This window comes from Lissotriton helveticus, chromosome 2_1 (genome assembly GCF_964261635.1).
Source record: "Lissotriton helveticus chromosome 2_1, aLisHel1.1, whole genome shotgun sequence".
Taxonomy (NCBI): Eukaryota; Metazoa; Chordata; class Amphibia; order Caudata; family Salamandridae; genus Lissotriton; species Lissotriton helveticus.
In genome coordinates this window covers 557,233,965-557,254,332 of record NC_136059.1, presented here as the reverse complement: position 1 = coordinate 557,254,332, position 20,368 = coordinate 557,233,965, and positions in this window count along the sequence as shown.

The following is a 20,368-nucleotide window of genomic DNA, read 5'->3' as shown; positions in this document are numbered from 1 at the left end:
AAGAGGCTCATCACATTCGAAACGCCTACAGAAGAACAACAAGGACTATGCAACAATGCAATAGAACTAAGACCTCTGAAAACCCAAATAAAAACATTTAGCAGAGACACACCAATCTACAATGAAGTTCCAAGTGAAAATGCAAGAAACAAAAATCCTGAACCAATTGGAACAATTGACAGAACTGCATCTGGTTACTTCATCAACTTCGATGATTCCTCTGAAGGTTTCAGCGAACAAAAGACACAGCCATCATCAAAATCCTTTAAAGACAAAGCTAAGGAACTTTTGAAACAACTGAAAGAAACATATCTGGTTTCTCCATGGATTGAATTTTGGGTGGGTTTTGGTGCATTTATCCTCATACTTTGGCTCATCATGGTATTTACTTTGGGACGCTTCATTGAGGGAAAATATGCTAAAATGGACACAGCAAGTCAGAACATCAACTTGGTCCTCAAACCACACACATCTTCACACGTCGAGAAAAGAGAACTTTCTTCAGAACTTTCTTCAGCCAACTTCACAGCAATTCCAATACCTGGTGGGGTAGCCTGGGACAACACTGACTATGAAATTTATGGTCCGGTCGAGATCCTGAAATATCCACACCAAATCAAGATCTCCTTGAGTGACTTTGCAAAACCAAACTCATTTGCTGATGATTGGGACTTTGAAAGTATAAACAATATGATGTCTGACTTAGTAATGTCTGCTAAATTTACAAAACATGATTATTTGCAAGGTTCTACAAATTATGATAGTATGTATTGCTATAACCATTATGGTAACAGTTTTTTGCATAAATCTGCACAACCAAGAAATGTTTTAAATTATAATCAATGGGAACATTGTGCTACACCTCCAAAAGGGAGCTCTAGAACCGTTTATGACAAATATTCATACTTTCAAGGTTTTAACACTAGTAATGCTGAAACATTTTATTATAAATTGTCAAACAAGACAGGGATGAAAACCATGATAACAAACACAAATTGATATATTCAGATATATTCTTTGAAAAGATGAATACTTTTGGATTTGATTATTGGGACAAAAATGTTGATTTGAAAAGTGTTTGGGGTACAAAAGAATGGCAAGTACAGGGTTTAGAAGCTTTGTTTAGAGCCTGCATGATCCCAGAACAAATGATATTTTTAAATGACACTGTTCAACAAACCACCTGTCTTGGCTTAGCCAAAATCAAAGATTTAAATAACCCGTCTATTCCAAAGCCAACAATGTTTAGCAATAGCTCTGAAACAGATGAAGAAATAGACATAAACCATATACTTAACCAAAACAGAACACATCCTGATTGGAAACAATGGTTGATCTGGCCCACAGATACAAATAACTGTCAAGATAGATTCCTGAATAAAACACAGGGTTTCAAAATGACCAGGCCAGACCCTAGATATCCCCAAAGACATCACCCAGGGATAATAACAACCTACAGTGTGGGCAAATTATGCCTTCAATGGCTACAAACTTCCACACTGCCTGAAATTAAGCAACACCTAACTTTACTTACTGATGGTGCTGACTTGCGTGATTTCATACTGGGACCACGAAAACAGCGTCAAAAGCGTTTCATAGCAGCCTCTGTATATGCAGCATACAATGAGGCCTGGAAGGTTACTCAAATTGAAACAGCAGAGAGAATACGTGAAATTGATCGTATTAATTTGGAAAAATCACTTTCTGTAGTGGACAATGGGTTAATGACTCTGTCCTCCAGAATATTTTCATTGGACAGCATTGTGTCTTCAGCAATCGATATATTATCGCAAGACTTACTGTTATTACAACATGGTCAGTCACAATTGCGTTCTATTGTACAGCTTGGCTGGACGTTACAAAATCTGCGTTCAGGCTATGTGCCTTGGCGTTTAATCAACACAACGTCACTATTCCAAATCTTTAACCTTACTGATAGACAAATCGGTATGGCGCAGAAGGGTGCTGATTATACAATCTTGAGCATTGAAAAACTAGAAAGATTACCGTTGACAATGTCAGAACGACCTGTCAGTGAATGGATAATCCACGGAATCATAAATATTCCAATCTCAACCTTCAGGTTTCAATACTGCCAAAAATATATACAGGCTGGCATGTACGAGAAATTGGGAAAGGGGTACCTTAAAACAACTTGGACCCTGCCCTATTCACATGCATGTGTCAGTAATAAAGGACAGAAAGTGTTTCTTAGTGGCAACAATTGTGCTATGTCACTAAGCGGCACACTTCTGTGTAACGGTATTAGTTTGCACGGAGCCTGTGAAGGGAATTCATACAACCTTTCATGTCACCAGCAAGGCGCACCTGCAACTGAAATAGAACCATTCTTTCAAAGACTCTATAATGGGAGTTACATTCTTATTGTAGACCGCAGATGTTGTAGTCTTATGCCCGGGACTCCTTATCTCGTCACTACGACGGCGAAGGTCAAGTGCTGTGGACGTTCTTTATTCCCCAGCTCCTTTCCAGACAGGGAGGCGAGGGCATGGCCCAGTTTGAAAATTACTTCTATTCGAATAGACACTTTAAGCAGAATGAAAACAGTGCTTCTTCAGACGCCTACAAGGCTCACGTCATCTAAAGAAACGTATGATCTACAAGTCGCAAGGACGACTGCAGAGATACATACATTATTATCAACCAATTCCCCCGTACATTTCGCGGAAATCCTGAGCGAAATCTTAAATATTTCTGATACCACTGGGGTCTCAAAGGTATTTAAGACAGTATTTTCGATGGCATTAACACCATTCAAAGCCATACTGGGTATTTTTCCAGATTTCGTCCATTCGATTTTTGGCGGACTTCCCCTGATCCTGGGACTAATTGCAGGAATCCTATTCCTAGTCCTTATTTTTCGTTATGGCAACCCATGTCACAGATCAAACTCTCGCGACAATGGAAGATACGATCCTAGCCATTGGATACCGGGACCGGATATCAAAAATCCTGGGACTCTCCCGGCTTAGAGACCTAAACATGACTTGGTTTCTATCATTTCGACCAATGTGGCAAAGGTGTGTTTTACCTGTACTAAGGTGTCTGCTATGCGGAGAAGAATGCGTGTTAGACACCTGTCTGACGCTACAATCGGATGCGCCGGTGGATGCAGATACACAGCTGGTTCCTACCAAGGTTCACGCTTTGTGCTGCCCTCAAAGGCTGCCAATTCTGATGACGGCATTCCTGGAATCTTCACCACTGCGATTGAAAAGTAGTGAAGTTCAAGATGAAAGCAACATCGAACAGGTACGACCTTCTGTCAGCAATGCAAATCAGAATGTCAATGGAGACAATCATGCGCACGAATGCATGGTTACCCCTATTTCCGACTTAGTGGAACTTTCCCATGAAGCTGTTGACAGTTTTTTCGAAAGCCTGAATGATATGATGTTCTCTCCAGAACAGAAATAGAGACTTTTGAGTGAACTCGCACACGGCGTTCCCTGAATTCGGCCTTCAACTTTTAAAAAAATAAAGTCACATGAACAATTACAATCCAGTTCACGGACAGCAACTTTTTTCAGCAAGCCCCTTAAAATATTTTTCTATATATTTTTTTCCCGGGACACTGATCTTCTGCTTAAAGTAAGAAACTATTCCTAGAGAACTAAGATTTCTATTTTTAGATACTTTATATAGACTTTAGCTGCCCGCTGGTATGTTCACAAATATTTTATTATGTGATGAAATGGTCTCGACTTTCCTTTCTGTATAGCTATATTAAGAGCCATTTCATGTGTACTACTCATATACCAAAAAGCAATAATGCATAAAAATGCGTGTTTACTTTTGCATTTAATTCATAGCTTAAGTGCATACAATATATATAACTGCAATTTTTCAGTATATTTGAAAATTTCGAAATGCATTTATGTATTTTGGGGTGGTAAGGTATACACTATACTCTATAGTATGTTGTACTATGTTATACTATGCATAGATTAGTAGATATGACCATAGTTAGCGTGGAGTGGGTGTCGTGTATTTCTATAGGTTCTGAATCGATCCCCCTATTCCTGACCCTATTCTGGTTAAACTAACTATCTAGTTAACTAACAGTCAGCCCATGAGGCAAGAAATCCCCCATGATGCAGATACCGTTATCTGACGCAGTCACACTACGGCACAGGAACGTGTTATCTGATTAGGTCATAACGCTTGAGATCTAATTAGACAAGCGACATTCCTCCAGCCCCTGATAAGGCATACGACGTTCTCATAACAAATCAAACCTATGACAACCTGGATAATCCGTGCGGCCATTGTTTTGATTTCACAGAGAACTTTAGTAAAGAATGTGCTAACGAGCAAGTCGTATGACATCTTTATTGACGTACCTATGTCCATCCTTACGTCAATCTCGGCACCTTTAAGGTATAAATATTGCCGACCTTGCCCTATGCAAACACACGCGTGGTGACAAGACGGAGCAGCCATACTTGCCGAAGCCGAGAGCAGAAGCAGACCCCGCTGGCAGCAGCCCCGCCTTCCTGACGCGCTGAGAGACGTGCTGCTATCTCAAGCCGAGAGACCCAGCACCGGCGCTTCCGGGTAGCCCTCGCAGGCAGCCTGGAATATCGAGAGCAGAGAAAGAGATACCATTCCTCATTCATCCTAACTTCCAGGTACAGAACTGAATAACCCCTCACAGAGAATTCTTTAGTTATTCACTTGGCAAAAACAAACTTAACTTAAACTGTAACTTTCTATTCCCGCCCACGCATTAGACTTAGGTCAGGTACACGGGGTAGGCGTATTTAGAAACACCAGTTGAGTACGTTTAGTCAAATGTATATGTGTATGTAAATATATTTTAATCATTTTAAACATCATATGGCTCAGAAACCATATCAATGTTTTTACAGTATTATTTTATACTATTGCTTCTAATGTATGCACTTTACTTAACTATAAGTATTGCAATAATATCGATCCATTTCTCTTGTACGAGAAAAGAGACTGATCAATAAATAACACCTTTTTATTGAACACGCCCGTCTCTTCCTTTTCTCTACATTCTGATGAGACTAAGAATGCACGTACTGACTGAGTAAAATAATTGCCTTGTGCTCACACGACTCTTGAGATTGACTCTTGATTAGGGGAGAGCAAAGTTGTCATGTTCTATGGTTGTCAGAAACTAAATCCCTTCTTGTCTAATCAGGGGAGTTAATCCTTCCTTGAACATTCGAGAAAGTTTCTAGCGAACTCTGAGCTTAGCTGGCAAACCCAAAAATTAAGTCTAGCATCGACAGTAGTAGACCTAGTTAACGTCTGGCCTAGGCCTTTACTGCTGTAGGTACTATTCCAATGCGCAGAGCCTATTGGGAAAATAGGAGCTACACTACATGGCGCCCAACGCGTTTGGAAAGGGCGATAAAACTAACGTAAGACATTTAGAGTAACTCAGTCGTGCTTTCTCACTCAGACCCCTTTTCCCAAATACTCCAAAGACGTCTGGAGTGGGTGAAAGGTTATATCCTCCAAAACCTCGCAGGAGGGAACTCCTATGTATGGTTTTTGGTCAAGTCAACGTTGAAGGATAAAACAGTTCCAGAATATTGTGCATCTAATCTCTGTTTCCATAAAGAAACCTGATCTGCAAATAAACATAATACCATCCTGTCTGTAAAATGGGAGACAGTGATGAAGAAAGAGAAGCAATTAGATTAGCTACTGAAATAGCAGATGCTGATGCTACCATGCAAACAGCAGACCCGGATATAATACTCATCCAGGTCGCCAAAAGGAGATCTATAACCTTAAAACTTATAGAAAATGGACTGACACCTAGAGGTGGCACAGTCATATTCGTAATTGAGGCACACGAATATCGGCAGACAGAGGTATACTATACATGGATACATTTTCCAGCAGCAAATGCTGTAACAAAGTACTTCCACTATTACAAAGTAGAGGAACCTCCTGACATTTACACTCCTTTCGAGGAGGTGGAAGTACCACTCAAATTCCAAGAGCATTTGCTCTTATTTGATGGCGCCCTAATACATAACAATCACATTACAAGGCTCGGTCCTTTAGGAAGACCAGGAGCAACGTGGCCGGTCTTAGCCGGATACACACCACATCCAGACATCGAAAGAATGCCTGCAGCAGAGCTGTTAATACAGCTAAAACAACTACTAAAAATTCATAGACAATTAGTTCAGTATGTAATGCGGACTTCAACAATTCAGCCAGCGATTAAACTTCCACAGCTGACCCCTCACCAGGGGAACACAAATAAAATTACACCACAGAACATCCAATCCTGCCTAGGTAAAGTTCCAGCTAAACGGGAACAAATACCATTCTGGTTGGCACAGAAAATCACCCAAATAGAGGCGGTGTTTCCTGACACCACCCTATTGGAAAAACACAGGATTCTGACTATATGTCTCCCAATGGGAATCGCACCACACATTGAGGACTGTGACACTTGGGGTACAGTCTTTGCTTCCATCTACACAAAAACGCACGGTGTCCCATCCATTTCGGTGATACCAGATGTGCTAAAACAAATTCAAGATGAATACGGTCCAGAACCTGCTTTAACTCTTGGTATGAAATTACTAAAAGACTTCAAACAGGTCTCGGCTATATTACTAGCCAACATAAAAGGTGAAGCAGCGAACGTGGCGATCTGCCAGAGGTTAAAAGAGACAGATATAGCAGACCAACCAGCTGAAATTGCCAGAATCATAGAAAAATCCTATGAAGAACTAGGCAGAGATAGTCTAGGTGGAATACCAGTAAAACCGCAACTGACTACAAGTCCAGAAAAAATGTTTTTTAACAATAATAATAATTCACCAAAAAAGAACTGGGATGGAAACAAACAATCCAATCCTAAAGAAAAGAAATTCCAGTCCAGAGGAAGGTCTCCTAGGCGAAGAGAGAAATCTCCAAACCCGAGACAAAGGTCACCCCAGAGTGACCCCTCTGGGAATAGATATAACCTTAGAAATAGGGATAATATTAAAAAACCTGATAGATATCAAGACATTGATACACGTCCCTCTCAATCTTTTCAGAATTCCTCGCAGAAATCGGAAAGAAGAGGACGATCAGAAGAGCACGCCAAGTCCAAAGACAAGGAACCTGCTCAACTGAAAAAGAAATTACAATTTCCAAAAAAGAAGGTAGCCAGTATCAAGGTAGTTAACAATGCCGAGAATACTGAGGACACAACTGAAAAACGGAGAGTGGGCTCAGACAATGCTAGACAGCGCAGCAGAGGTGAGCATAGCTCGCAAAGTCCTTATGAATCATCTGGAGACAGTGGACACGAATGAATACCTTCAAGTGGAAACTGCAGATACCAGAGTTAGCAAGCCCCACAAGATATACAAGATAACATTACGTATAGAGGGAGATAAGACTAGGAAAATTAGGGGACTATTTTGGGATAACCTGTCCAAAGGCTATGACATCCTTCTAGCTGAAAAAGACTGGCCACCAGAGTTTGTCAGGGAGTGCCCTCATGGCGAAGAAGTAATTATGCCTGCCTTCTCGAATCAAATCCCGATTCATAAAAAATATACACTTGCTAGAAAGTGGGCAGTGGCCTTAGCACCTGCTTTATATAAAAATCATGTAGGATGGGATGAGGATTCTCCTCCTCACAAAATCCAGTTAAAATCACAACCAACTGCACAAAGGCAGTACCCAATTAAGCAAGAAGCTAAAAAACAAGTAAATGAAATACTAGACCAGCTAGAATACCAGGGGGTGATTGAAACTTGCACCTCACAAATGAACAATCCTTTGTTTCCGGTCTCCAAACCAGACAATTCATACCGTCTAGTTTTGGATTACCGACACCTTAACACATGTTGCAAAACTTTTGCAGTGCAAAACTCACACAGTGCTGCACTAATGAATAACATAGTGCGCAAAAATTACAAAACAACCCTGGACATCTCCAATGGATTCTTTTGTCAAAACATAGCACCGGAGAGTAGATATTTAACTGCATTCTCAGTAAATGGCACTCAAAAACAATTCTGTCGGTTAGCCCAGGGGTACAAGAACAGCCCAGGGGTATTCTCAGCGAGAGTAACAGAATTACTACAACTATATGATGATGAAGCATTATCTTATGTTGATGACATTTACTTAACAGATGATGACTTGGAGACTCACTTGAAAAGGGTGAACACCATAATACTTGGGTTCGCTGCAGAGGGTTACAAATTCAACTTTAAAAAGTCCAGAATTGCCCATCTGACGGTCCTATTCTTAGGATATGAGCTATCAAGTGAAGGTAAAAGCCTGGCAGACAATTTCCTAGAGAAATGTGCCGTAATCCAAGCTCCTAAAACACTAAAAAACCTACAGTCAATTTTAGGCTTCCTAAATTTCGGAAGAACATACATTGCAAATTACGCAGAAAGGGTGAAACCCCTTTACGATCTAATTAAACCAGACTTTAAAAGATCCAGTTGGACTCAAACACACACAGAAATTTTGAGATCCTTACAAACAGACATGCTAATTAAAACAAAATTAGAAACCCGTGATAATACACGCAACCTTGTGATCCGAGTCATCCCAGGGAGATGCGGATTCACATACCTGACCTCTAATGAGGGAGAAAAGGTACCAATTGCATTCAAATCACACTTGTACACTAAGGCTGAAATGAAATTTAGCCCAACGGAAAAAATTCTTACAGCAACACAGACAGCTATAGCAAAAGAACGAGCCCTGGCACAAGGTAAACGAATAATAATCGTGACACCGATACCAGCACTAGAGGCTGTAACAAAAGCGAGCATTCCAAATGCTAAAGCACTCCATCCGAGATGGATACAATGGGCTAACTCTCTTGCTGCAACAGATGTGGTGTACGAATTTGATCCTTACTTAAAAACACAAGAATTTCTACAATATGAATTTGAATGTCCTCTGCCAACCGAAATTCTGCCTCTAGACCAATACGGCTGTATAATATATACAGACGGATCAGCACAACCCGCAGTAGGGGGTAAACAAGCTTACAGTGCTGCGTGCGCGATTGTTAAAGGTCGTTGGCACGAAGGGAAATTTAAACCAACCCTCACTAAAACACAATCTCTAGGAGATTGCACAGCTCAGCGAGCTGAACTACTAGCATTCAAGATGGCGCTTGAAAATACCGATCGAGAATTCCCCACACTTATAGTGTGCGATTCGTATTATTGCGTTCAGTCTTATAATGAATACTTGCAGATCTGGCTTCAGAACGGTTTCAAGGATGCGAAAGGTGGCACAATAAAGCATAAAATGCTCTGGGAACAATTAGCTCTTTTACAAAAAGAACTACCAAAGACTCACGTGATACATACACTGAGTCATCAACGTGATGGCGTTCACTTTGCAGGGAATTCATTGGCTGATGAGGCCGCGAAAGCAGCTGTGCAAACGGCTTCCGTAGCTGCCGTCACCCGGTCAAAAACAAAAATAGACAGCGAAATATTACAAGCTGTCAGCGCTTCAGAAAAGGATTCGATAGAACCACTCCCTAAAGGCTTTCCAGTAAAATACTCATACATAACTGATGAAAACAATGTTCCTTTTGCTCAAATCCCTGGAGTGGGGGATAGGGCAATTCCAAACATGGAACACAGATTAGGACTAATAATAGCGGCACACGAAGGGCTTGCTTCTACCCATGCTGGCGTCTCAGCCACAGTATCATTATTAAAACAGAGATACTGGTGGCCACAAATGAGAAGACAAACAAGGAACTATGTTCTAGCATGTGAAATATGTCAAAAAATGAAAGTATCAACTGTGAGACGTCCAGCACAGACGCCCCTTCTAATCTCGGATAAACCATTAGCCTGTGTTTATCTAGACCACTGCGGTCCCTTACAAAGGGACGGTAACTATAAATATATCTTGGTCGCAGTGGACTCATGCACGAGATTCATATGGATGTGGCCCCAGCGAACGGCTGACGCCAGAACTGTTATAAAAGATTTGCGGGTCTTTATCGGCACATACGCAATTGGCATTCTGCATTCGGACAATGGTCCTGCTTTTAGCTCTCGGGCTTATAAGGAGGCCATGGTCAGCATGGGCGTGCAATTGCGGTACTCTTGTCCATTTCACCCTGAGGGGAACGGAATTGTTGAAAGAAAAAACCGTGACATAAAGCAATCTATAACAGCAAAGGTATTAGGTTCGGGAGCTGGGTGGGTAAACATCTAATAAGTGTCCAACGTAGTCTAAATAACTTGCCAAGAAATTCTCTGAAGGGATTCAGTCCGTACGAATTATTATTCGGAACTAGGATGTTGATCTCTGACCTTGATAGTCAGACTTCAGTGGTAATAGAAAAAACCTTTGATGTCAAAGACCGTTTGGCTATTTTGCAGGACTTAAACAAAACAAGAAAAGACCTGAGCAACATACAGTTGAAACAACAGCCAACAACCACTGAAGAATCACCACCTGTCCCAGCAAGACCTGTCTGGATTCCAAAAGTCGGGGATCTAGTCAGGGAGAAGATCGCGGTAAAGAAGGAATTTGGGCCTTCTTACAGAAAAGCAGTTCCTGTCTTGTCTGTCAACGGGACAAGATCAGTTGTACTACCGCCACTTGCTGGAAAAAAGGAGAACCGAGTTGTATCCATCGACCTGGTAAAACCACAACATGTGGCCGATAACAAACGGTAGGCCAAGTGGACTCCCAATAAGTAGCAGAACACCAAGGTTTGCTACCAGTACAGAGGTCCTATCAAAGAGGCTCATCACATTCGAAACGCCTACAGAAGAACAACAAGGACTATGCAACAATGCAATAGAACTAAGACCTCTGAAAACCCAAATAAAAACATTTAGCAGAGACACACCAATCTACAATGAAGTTCCAAGTGAAAATGCAAGAAACAAAAATCCTGTACCAATTGGAACAATTGACAGAACTGCATCTGGTTACTTCATCAACTTCGATGATTCCTCTGAAGGTTTCAGCGAACAAAAGACACAGCCATCATCAAAATCCTTTAAAGACAAAGCTAAGGAACTTTTGAAACAACTGAAAGAAACATATCTGGTTTCTCCATGGATTGAATTTTGGGTGGGTTTTGGTGCATTTATCCTCATACTTTGGCTCATCATGGTATTTACTTTGGGACGCTTCATTGAGGGAAAATATGCTAAAATGGACACAGCAAGTCAGAACATCAACTTGGTCCTCAAACCACACACATCTTCACACGTCGAGAAAAGAGAACTTTCTTCAGAACTTTCTTCAGCCAACTTCACAGCAATTCCAATACCTGGTGGGGTAGCCTGGGACAACACTGACTATGAAATTTATGGTCCGGTCGAGATCCTGAAATATCCACACCAAATCAAGATCTCCTTGAGTGACTTTGCAAAACCAAACTCATTTGCTGATGATTGGGACTTTGAAAGTATAAACAAAGTGATGTCTGACTTAGTAATGTCTGCTAAATTTACAAAACATGATTATTTGCAAGGTTCTACAAATTATGATAGTATGTATTGCTATAACCATTATGGTAACAGTTTTTTGCATAAATCTGCACAACCAAGAAATGTTTTAAATTATAATCAATGGGAACATTGTGCTACACCTCCAAAAGGGAGCTCTAGAACCGTTTATGACAAATATTCATACTTTCAAGGTTTTAACACTAGTAATGCTGAAACATTTTATTATAAATTGTCAAACAAGACAGGGATGAAAACCATGATAACAAACACAAATTGATATATTCAGATATATTCTTTGAAAAGATGAATACTTTTAGATTTGATTATTGGGACAAAAATGTTGATTTGAAAAGTGTTTGGGGTACAAAAGAATGGCAAGTACAGGGTTTAGAAGCTTTGTTTAGAGCCTGCATGATCCCAGAACAAATGATATTTTTAAATGACACTGTTCAACAAACCACCTGTCTTGGCTTAGCCAAAATCAAAGATTTAAATAACCCGTCTATTCCAAAGCCAACAATGTTTAGCAATAGCTCTGAAACAGATGAAGAAATAGACATAAACCATATACTTAACCAAAACAGAACACATCCTGATTGGAAACAATGGTTGATCTGGCCCACAGATACAAATAACTGTCAAGATAGATTCCTGAATAAAACACAGGGTTTCAAAATGACCAGGCCAGACCCTAGATATCCCCAAAGACATCACCCAGGGATAATAACAACCTACAGTGTGGGCAAATTATGCCTTCAATGGCTACAAACTTCCACACTGCCTGAAATTAAGCAACACCTAACTTTACTTACTGATGGTGCTGACTTGCGTGATTTCATACTGGGACCACGAAAACAGCGTCAAAAGCGTTTCATAGCAGCCTCTGTATATGCAGCATACAATGAGGCCTGGAAGGTTACTCAAATTGAAACAGCAGAGAGAATACGTGAAATTGATCGTATTAATTTGGAAAAATCACTTTCTGTAGTGGACAATGGGTTAATGACTCTGTCCTCCAGAATATTTTCATTGGACAGCATTGTGTCTTCAGCAATCGATATATTATCGCAAGACTTACTGTTATTACAACATGGTCAGTCACAATTGCGTTCTATTGTACAGCTTGGCTGGACGTTACAAAATCTGCGTTCAGGCTATGTGCCTTGGCGTTTAATCAACACAACGTCACTATTCCAAATCTTTAACCTTACTGATAGACAAATCGGTATGGCGCAGAAGGGTGCTGATTATACAATCTTGAGCATTGAAAAACTAGAAAGATTACCGTTGACAATGTCAGAACGACCTGTCAGTGAATGGATAATCCACGGAATCATAAATATTCCAATCTCAACCTTCAGGTTTCAATACTGCCAAAAATATATACAGGCTGGCATGTACGAGAAATTGGGAAAGGGGTACCTTAAAACAACTTGGACCCTGCCCTATTCACATGCATGTGTCAGTAATAAAGGACAGAAAGTGTTTCTTAGTGGCAACAATTGTGCTATGTCACTAAGCGGCACACTTCTGTGTAACGGTATTAGTTTGCACGGAGCCTGTGAAGGGAATTCATACAACCTTTCATGTCACCAGCAAGGCGCACCTGCAACTGAAATAGAACCATTCTTTCAAAGACTCTATAATGGGAGTTACATTCTTATTGTAGACCGCAGATGTTGTAGTCTTATGCCCGGGACTCCTTATCTCGTCACTACGACGGCGAAGGTCAAGTGCTGTGGACGTTCTTTATTCCCCAGCTCCTTTCCAGACAGGGAGGCGAGGGCATGGCCCAGTTTGAAAATTAGTTCTATTCGAATAGACACTTTAAGCAGAATGAAAACAGTGCTTCTTCAGACGCCTACAAGGCTCACGTCATCTAAAGAAACGTATGATCTACAAGTCGCAAGGACGACTGCAGAGATACATACATTATTATCAACCAATTCCCCCGTACATTTCGCGGAAATCCTGAGCGAAATCTTAAATATTTCTGATACCACTGGGGTCTCAAAGGTATTTAAGACAGTATTTTCGATGGCATTAACACCATTCAAAGCCATACTGGGTATTTTTCCAGATTTCGTCCATTCGATTTTTGGCGGACTTCCCCTGATCCTGGGACTAATTGCAGGAATCCTATTCCTAGTCCTTATTTTTCGTTATGGCAACCCATGTCACAGATCAAACTCTCGCGACAATGGAAGATACGATCCTAGCCATTGGATACCGGGACCGGATATCAAAAATCCTGGGACTCTCCCGGCTTAGAGACCTAAACATGACTTGGTTTCTATCATTTCGACCAATGTGGCAAAGGGGTGTTTTACCTGTACTAAGGTGTCTGCTATGCGGAGAAGAATGCGTGTTAGACACCTGTCTGACGCTACAATCGGATGCGCCGGTGGATGCAGATACACTGCTGGTTCCTACCAAGGTTCACGCTTTGTGCTGCCCTCAAAGGCTGCCAATTCTGATGACGGCATTCCTGGAATCTTCACCACTGCGATTGAAAAGTAGTGAAGTTCAAGATGAAAGCAACATCGAACAGGTACGACCTTCTGTCAGCAATGCAAATCAGAATGTCAATGGAGACAATCATGCGCACGAATGCATGGTTACCCCTATTTCCGACTTAGTGGAACTTTCCCATGAAGCTGTTGACAGTTTTTTCGAAAGCCTGAATGATATGATGTTCTCTCCAGAACAGAAATAGAGACTTTTGAGTGAACTCGCACACGGCGTTCCCTGAATTCGGCCTTCAACTTTAAAAAAAATAAAGTCACATGAACAATTACAATCCAGTTCACGGACAGCAACTTTTTTCAGCAAGCCCCTTAAAATATTTTTCTATATATTTTTTTCCCGGGACACTGATCTTCTGCTTAAAGTAAGAAACTATTCCTAGAGAACTAAGATTTCTATTTTTAGATACTTTATATAGACTTTAGCTGCCCGCTGGTATGTTCACAAATATTTTATTATGTGATGAAATGGTCTCGACTTTCCTTTCTGTATAGCTATATTAAGACCTACAGTCAATTTTAGGCTTCCTAAATTTCGGAAGAACATACATTGCAAATTACGCAGAAAGGGTGAAACCCCTTTACGATCTAATTAAACCAGACTTTAAAAGATCCAGTTGGACTCAAACACACACAGAAATTTTGAGATCCTTACAAACAGACATGCTAATTAAAACAAAATTAGAAACCCGTGATAATACACGCAACCTTGTGATCCGAGTCATCCCAGGGAGATGCGGATTCACATACCTGACCTCTAATGAGGGAGAAAAGGTACCAATTGCATTCAAATCACACTTGTACACTAAGGCTGAAATGAAATTTAGCCCAACGGAAAAAATTCTTACAGCAACACAGACAGCTATAGCAAAAGAACGAGCCCTGGCACAAGGTAAACGAATAATAATCGTGACACCGATACCAGCACTAGAGGCTGTAACAAAAGCGAGCATTCCAAATGCTAAAGCACTCCATCCGAGATGGATACAATGGGCTAACTCTCTTGCTGCAACAGATGTGGTGTACGAATTTGATCCTTACTTAAAAACACAAGAATTTCTACAATATGAATTTGAATGTCCTCTGCCAACCGAAATTCTGCCTCTAGACCAATACGGCTGTATAATATATACAGACGGATCAGCACAACCTGCAGTAGGGGGTAAACAAGCTTACAGTGCTGCGTGCGCGATTGTTAAAGGTCGTTGGCACGAAGGGAAATTTAAACCAACCCTCACTAAAACACAATCTCTAGGAGATTGCACAGCTCAGCGAGCTGAACTACTAGCATTCAAGATGGCGCTTGAAAATACCGATCGAGAATTCCCCACACTTATAGTGTGCGATTCGTATTATTGCGTTCAGTCTTATAATGAATACTTGCAGATCTGGCTTCAGAACGGTTTCAAGGATGCGAAAGGTGGCACAATAAAGCATAAAATGCTCTGGGAACAAGTAGCTCTTTTACAAAAAGAACTACCAAAGACTCACGTGATACATACACTGAGTCATCAACGTGATGGCGTTCACGTTGCAGGGAATTCATTGGCTGATGAGGCCGCGAAAGCAGCTGTGCAAACGGCTTCCGTAGCTGCCGTCACCCGGTCAAAAACAAAAATAGACAGCGAAATATTACAAGCTGTCAGCGCTTCAGAAAAGGATTCGATAGAACCACTCCCTAAAGGCTTTCCAGTAAAATACTCATACATAACTGATGAAAACAATGTTCCTTTTGCTCAAATCCCTGGAGTGGGGGATAGGGCAATTCCAAACATGGAACACAGATTAGGACTAATAATAGCGGCACACGAAGGGCTTGCTTCTACCCATGCTGGCGTCTCAGCCACAGTATCATTATTAAAACAGAGATACTGGTGGCCACAAATGAGAAGACAAACAAGGAACTATGTTCTCGCATGTGAAATATGTCAAAAAATGAAAGTATCAACTGTGAGACGTCCAGCACAGACGCCCCTTCTAATCTCGGATAAACCATTAGCCTGTGTTTATCTAGACCACTGCGGTCCCTTACAAAGGGACGGTAACTATAAATATATCTTGGTCGCAGTGGACTCATGCACGAGATTCATATGGATGTGGCCCCAGCGAACGGCTGACGCCAGAACTGTTATAAAAGATTTGCGGGTCTTTATCGGCACATACGCAATTGGCATTCTGCATTCGGACAATGGTCCTGCTTTTAGCTCTCGGGCTTATAAGGAGGCCATGGTCAGCATGGGCGTGCAATTGCGGTACTCTTGTCCATTTCACCCTGAGGGGAACGGAATTGTTGAAAGAAAAAACCGTGACATAAAGCAATCTATAACAGCAAAGGTATTAGGTTCGGGAGCTGGGTGGGTCAAACATCTAATAAGTGTCCAACGTAGTCTAAATAACTTGCCAAGAAATTCTCTGAAGGGATTCAGTCCGTACGAATTATTATTCGGAACTAGGATGTTGATCTCTGACCTTGATAGTCAGACTTCAGTGGTAATAGAAAAAACCTTTGATGTCAAAGACCGTTTGGCTATTTTGCAGGACTTAAACAAAACAAGAAAAGACCTGAGCAACATACAGTTGAAACAACAGCCAACAACCACTGAAGAATCACCACCTGTCCCAGCAAGACCTGTCTGGATTCCAAAAGTCGGGGATCTAGTCAGGGAGAAGATCGCGGTAAAGAAGGAATTTGGGCCTTCTTACAGAAAAGCAGTTCCTGTCTTGTCTGTCAACGGGACAAGATCAGTTGTACTACCGCCACTTGCTGGAAAAAAGGAGAACCGAGTTGTATCCATCGACCTGGTAAAACCACAACATGTGGCCGATAACAAACGGTAGGCCAAGTGGACTCCCAATAAGTAGCAGAACACCAAGGTTTGCTACCAGTACAGAGGTCCTATCAAAGAGGCTCATCACATTCGAAACGCCTACAGAAGAACAACAAGGACTATGCAACAATGCAATAGAACTAAGACCTCTGAAAACCCAAATAAAAACATTTAGCAGAGACACACCAATCTACAATGAAGTTCCAAGTGAAAATGCAAGAAACAAAAATCCTGAACCAATTGGAACAATTGACAGAACTGCATCTGGTTACTTCATCAACTTCGATGATTCCTCTGAAGGTTTCAGCGAACAAAAGACACAGCCATCATCAAAATCCTTTAAAGACAAAGCTAAGGAACTTTTGAAACAACTGAAAGAAACATATCTGGTTTCTCCATGGATTGAATTTTGGGTGGGTTTTGGTGCATTTATCCTCATACTTTGGCTCATCATGGTATTTACTTTGGGACGCTTCATTGAGGGAAAATATGCTAAAATGGACACAGCAAGTCAGAACATCAACTTGGTCCTCAAACCACACACATCTTCACACGTCGAGAAAAGAGAACTTTCTTCAGAACTTTCTTCAGCCAACTTCACAGCAATTCCAATACCTGGTGGGGTAGCCTGGGACAACACTGACTATGAAATTTATGGTCCGGTCGAGATCCTGAAATATCCACACCAAATCAAGATCTCCTTGAGTGACTTTGCAAAACCAAACTCATTTGCTGATGATTGGGACTTTGAAAGTATAAACAATATGATGTCTGACTTAGTAATGTCTGCTAAATTTACAAAACATGATTATTTGCAAGGTTCTACAAATTATGATAGTATGTATTGCTATAACCATTATGGTAACAGTTTTTTGCATAAATCTGCACAACCAAGAAATGTTTTAAATTATAATCAATGGGAACATTGTGCTACACCTCCAAAAGGGAGCTCTAGAACCGTTTATGACAAATATTCATACTTTCAAGGTTTTAACACTAGTAATGCTGAAACATTTTATTATAAATTGTCAAACAAGACAGGGATGAAAACCATGATAACAAACACAAATTGATATATTCAGATATATTCTTTGAAAAGATGAATACTTTTGGATTTGATTATTGGGACAAAAATGTTGATTTGAAAAGTGTTTGGGGTACAAAAGAATGGCAAGTACAGGGTTTAGAAGCTTTGTTTAGAGCCTGCATGATCCCAGAACAAATGATATTTTTAAATGACACTGTTCAACAAACCACCTGTCTTGGCTTAGCCAAAATCAAAGATTTAAATAACCCGTCTATTCCAAAGCCAACAATGTTTAGCAATAGCTCTGAAACAGATGAAGAAATAGACATAAACCATATACTTAACCAAAACAGAACACATCCTGATTGGAAACAATGGTTGATCTGGCCCACAGATACAAATAACTGTCAAGATAGATTCCTGAATAAAACACAGGGTTTCAAAATGACCAGGCCAGACCCTAGATATCCCCAAAGACATCACCCAGGGATAATAACAACCTACAGTGTGGGCAAATTATGCCTTCAATGGCTACAAACTTCCACACTGCCTGAAATTAAGCAACACCTAACTTTACTTACTGATGGTGCTGACTTGCGTGATTTCATACTGGGACCACGAAAACAGCGTCAAAAGCGTTTCATAGCAGCCTCTGTATATGCAGCATACAATGAGGCCTGGAAGGTTACTCAAATTGAAACAGCAGAGAGAATACGTGAAATTGATCGTATTAATTTGGAAAAATCACTTTCTGTAGTGGACAATGGGTTAATGACTCTGTCCTCCAGAATATTTTCATTGGACAGCATTGTGTCTTCAGCAATCGATATATTATCGCAAGACTTACTGTTATTACAACATGGTCAGTCACAATTGCGTTCTATTGTACAGCTTGGCTGGACGTTACAAAATCTGCGTTCAGGCTATGTGCCTTGGCGTTTAATCAACACAACGTCACTATTCCAAATCTTTAACCTTACTGATAGACAAATCGGTATGGCGCAGAAGGGTGCTGATTATACAATCTTGAGCATTGAAAAACTAGAAAGATTACCGTTGACAATGTCAGAACGACCTGTCAGTGAATGGATAATCCACGGAATCATAAATATTCCAATCTCAACCTTCAGGTTTCAATACTGCCAAAAATATATACAGGCTGGCATGTACGAGAAATTGGGAAAGGGGTACCTTAAAACAACTTGGACCCTGCCCTATTCACATGCATGTGTCAGTAATAAAGGACAGAAAGTGTTTCTTAGTGGCAACAATTGTGCTATGTCACTAAGCGGCACACTTCTGTGTAACGGTATTAGTTTGCACGGAGCCTGTGAAGGGAATTCATACAACCTTTCATGTCACCAGCAAGGCGCACCTGCAACTGAAATAGAACCATTCTTTCAAAGACTCTATAATGGGAGTTACATTCTTATTGTAGACCGCAGATGTTGTAGTCTTATGCCCGGGACTCCTTATCTCGTCACTACGACGGCGAAGGTCAAGTGCTGTGGACGTTCTTTATTCCCCAGCTCCTTTCCAGACAGGGAGGCGAGGGCATGGCCCAGTTTGAAAATTACTTCTATTCGAATAGACACTTTAAGCAGAATGAAAACAGTGCTTCTTCAGACGCCTACAAGGCTCACGTCATCTAAAGAAACGTATGATCTACAAGTCGCAAGGACGACTGCAGAGATACATACATTATTATCAACCAATTCCCCCGTACATTTCGCGGAAATCCTGAGCGAAATCTTAAATATTTCTGATACCACTGGGGTCTCAAAGGTATTTAAGACAGTATTTTCGATGGCATTAACACCATTCAAAGCCATACTGGGTATTTTTCCAGATTTCGTCCATTCGATTTTTGGCGGACTTCCCCTGATCCTGGGACTAATTGCAGGAATCCTATTCCTAGTCCTTATTTTTCGTTATGGCAACCCATGTCACAGATCAAACTCTCGCGACAATGGAAGATACGATCCTAGCCATTGGATACCGGGACCGGATATCAAAAATCCTGGGACTCTCCCGGCTTAGAGACCTAAACATGACTTGGTTTCTATCATTTCGACCAATGTGGCAAAGGTGTGTTTTACCTGTACTAAGGTGTCTGCTATGCGGAGAAGAATGCGTGTTAGACACCTGTCTGACGCTACAATCGGATGCGCCGGTGGATGCAGATACACTGCTGGTTCCTACCAAGGTTCACGCTTTGTGCTGCCCTCAAAGGCTGCCAATTCTGATGACGGCATTCCTGGAATCTTCACCACTGCGATTGAAAAGTAGTGAAGTTCAAGATGAAAGCAACATCGAACAGGTACGACCTTCTGTCAGCAATGCAAATCAGAATGTCAATGGAGACAATCATGCGCACGAATGCATGGTTACCCCTATTTCCGACTTAGTGGAACTTTCCCATGAAGCTGTTGACAGTTTTTTCGAAAGCCTGAATGATATGATGTTCTCTCCAGAACAGAAATAGAGACTTTTGAGTGAACTCGCACACGG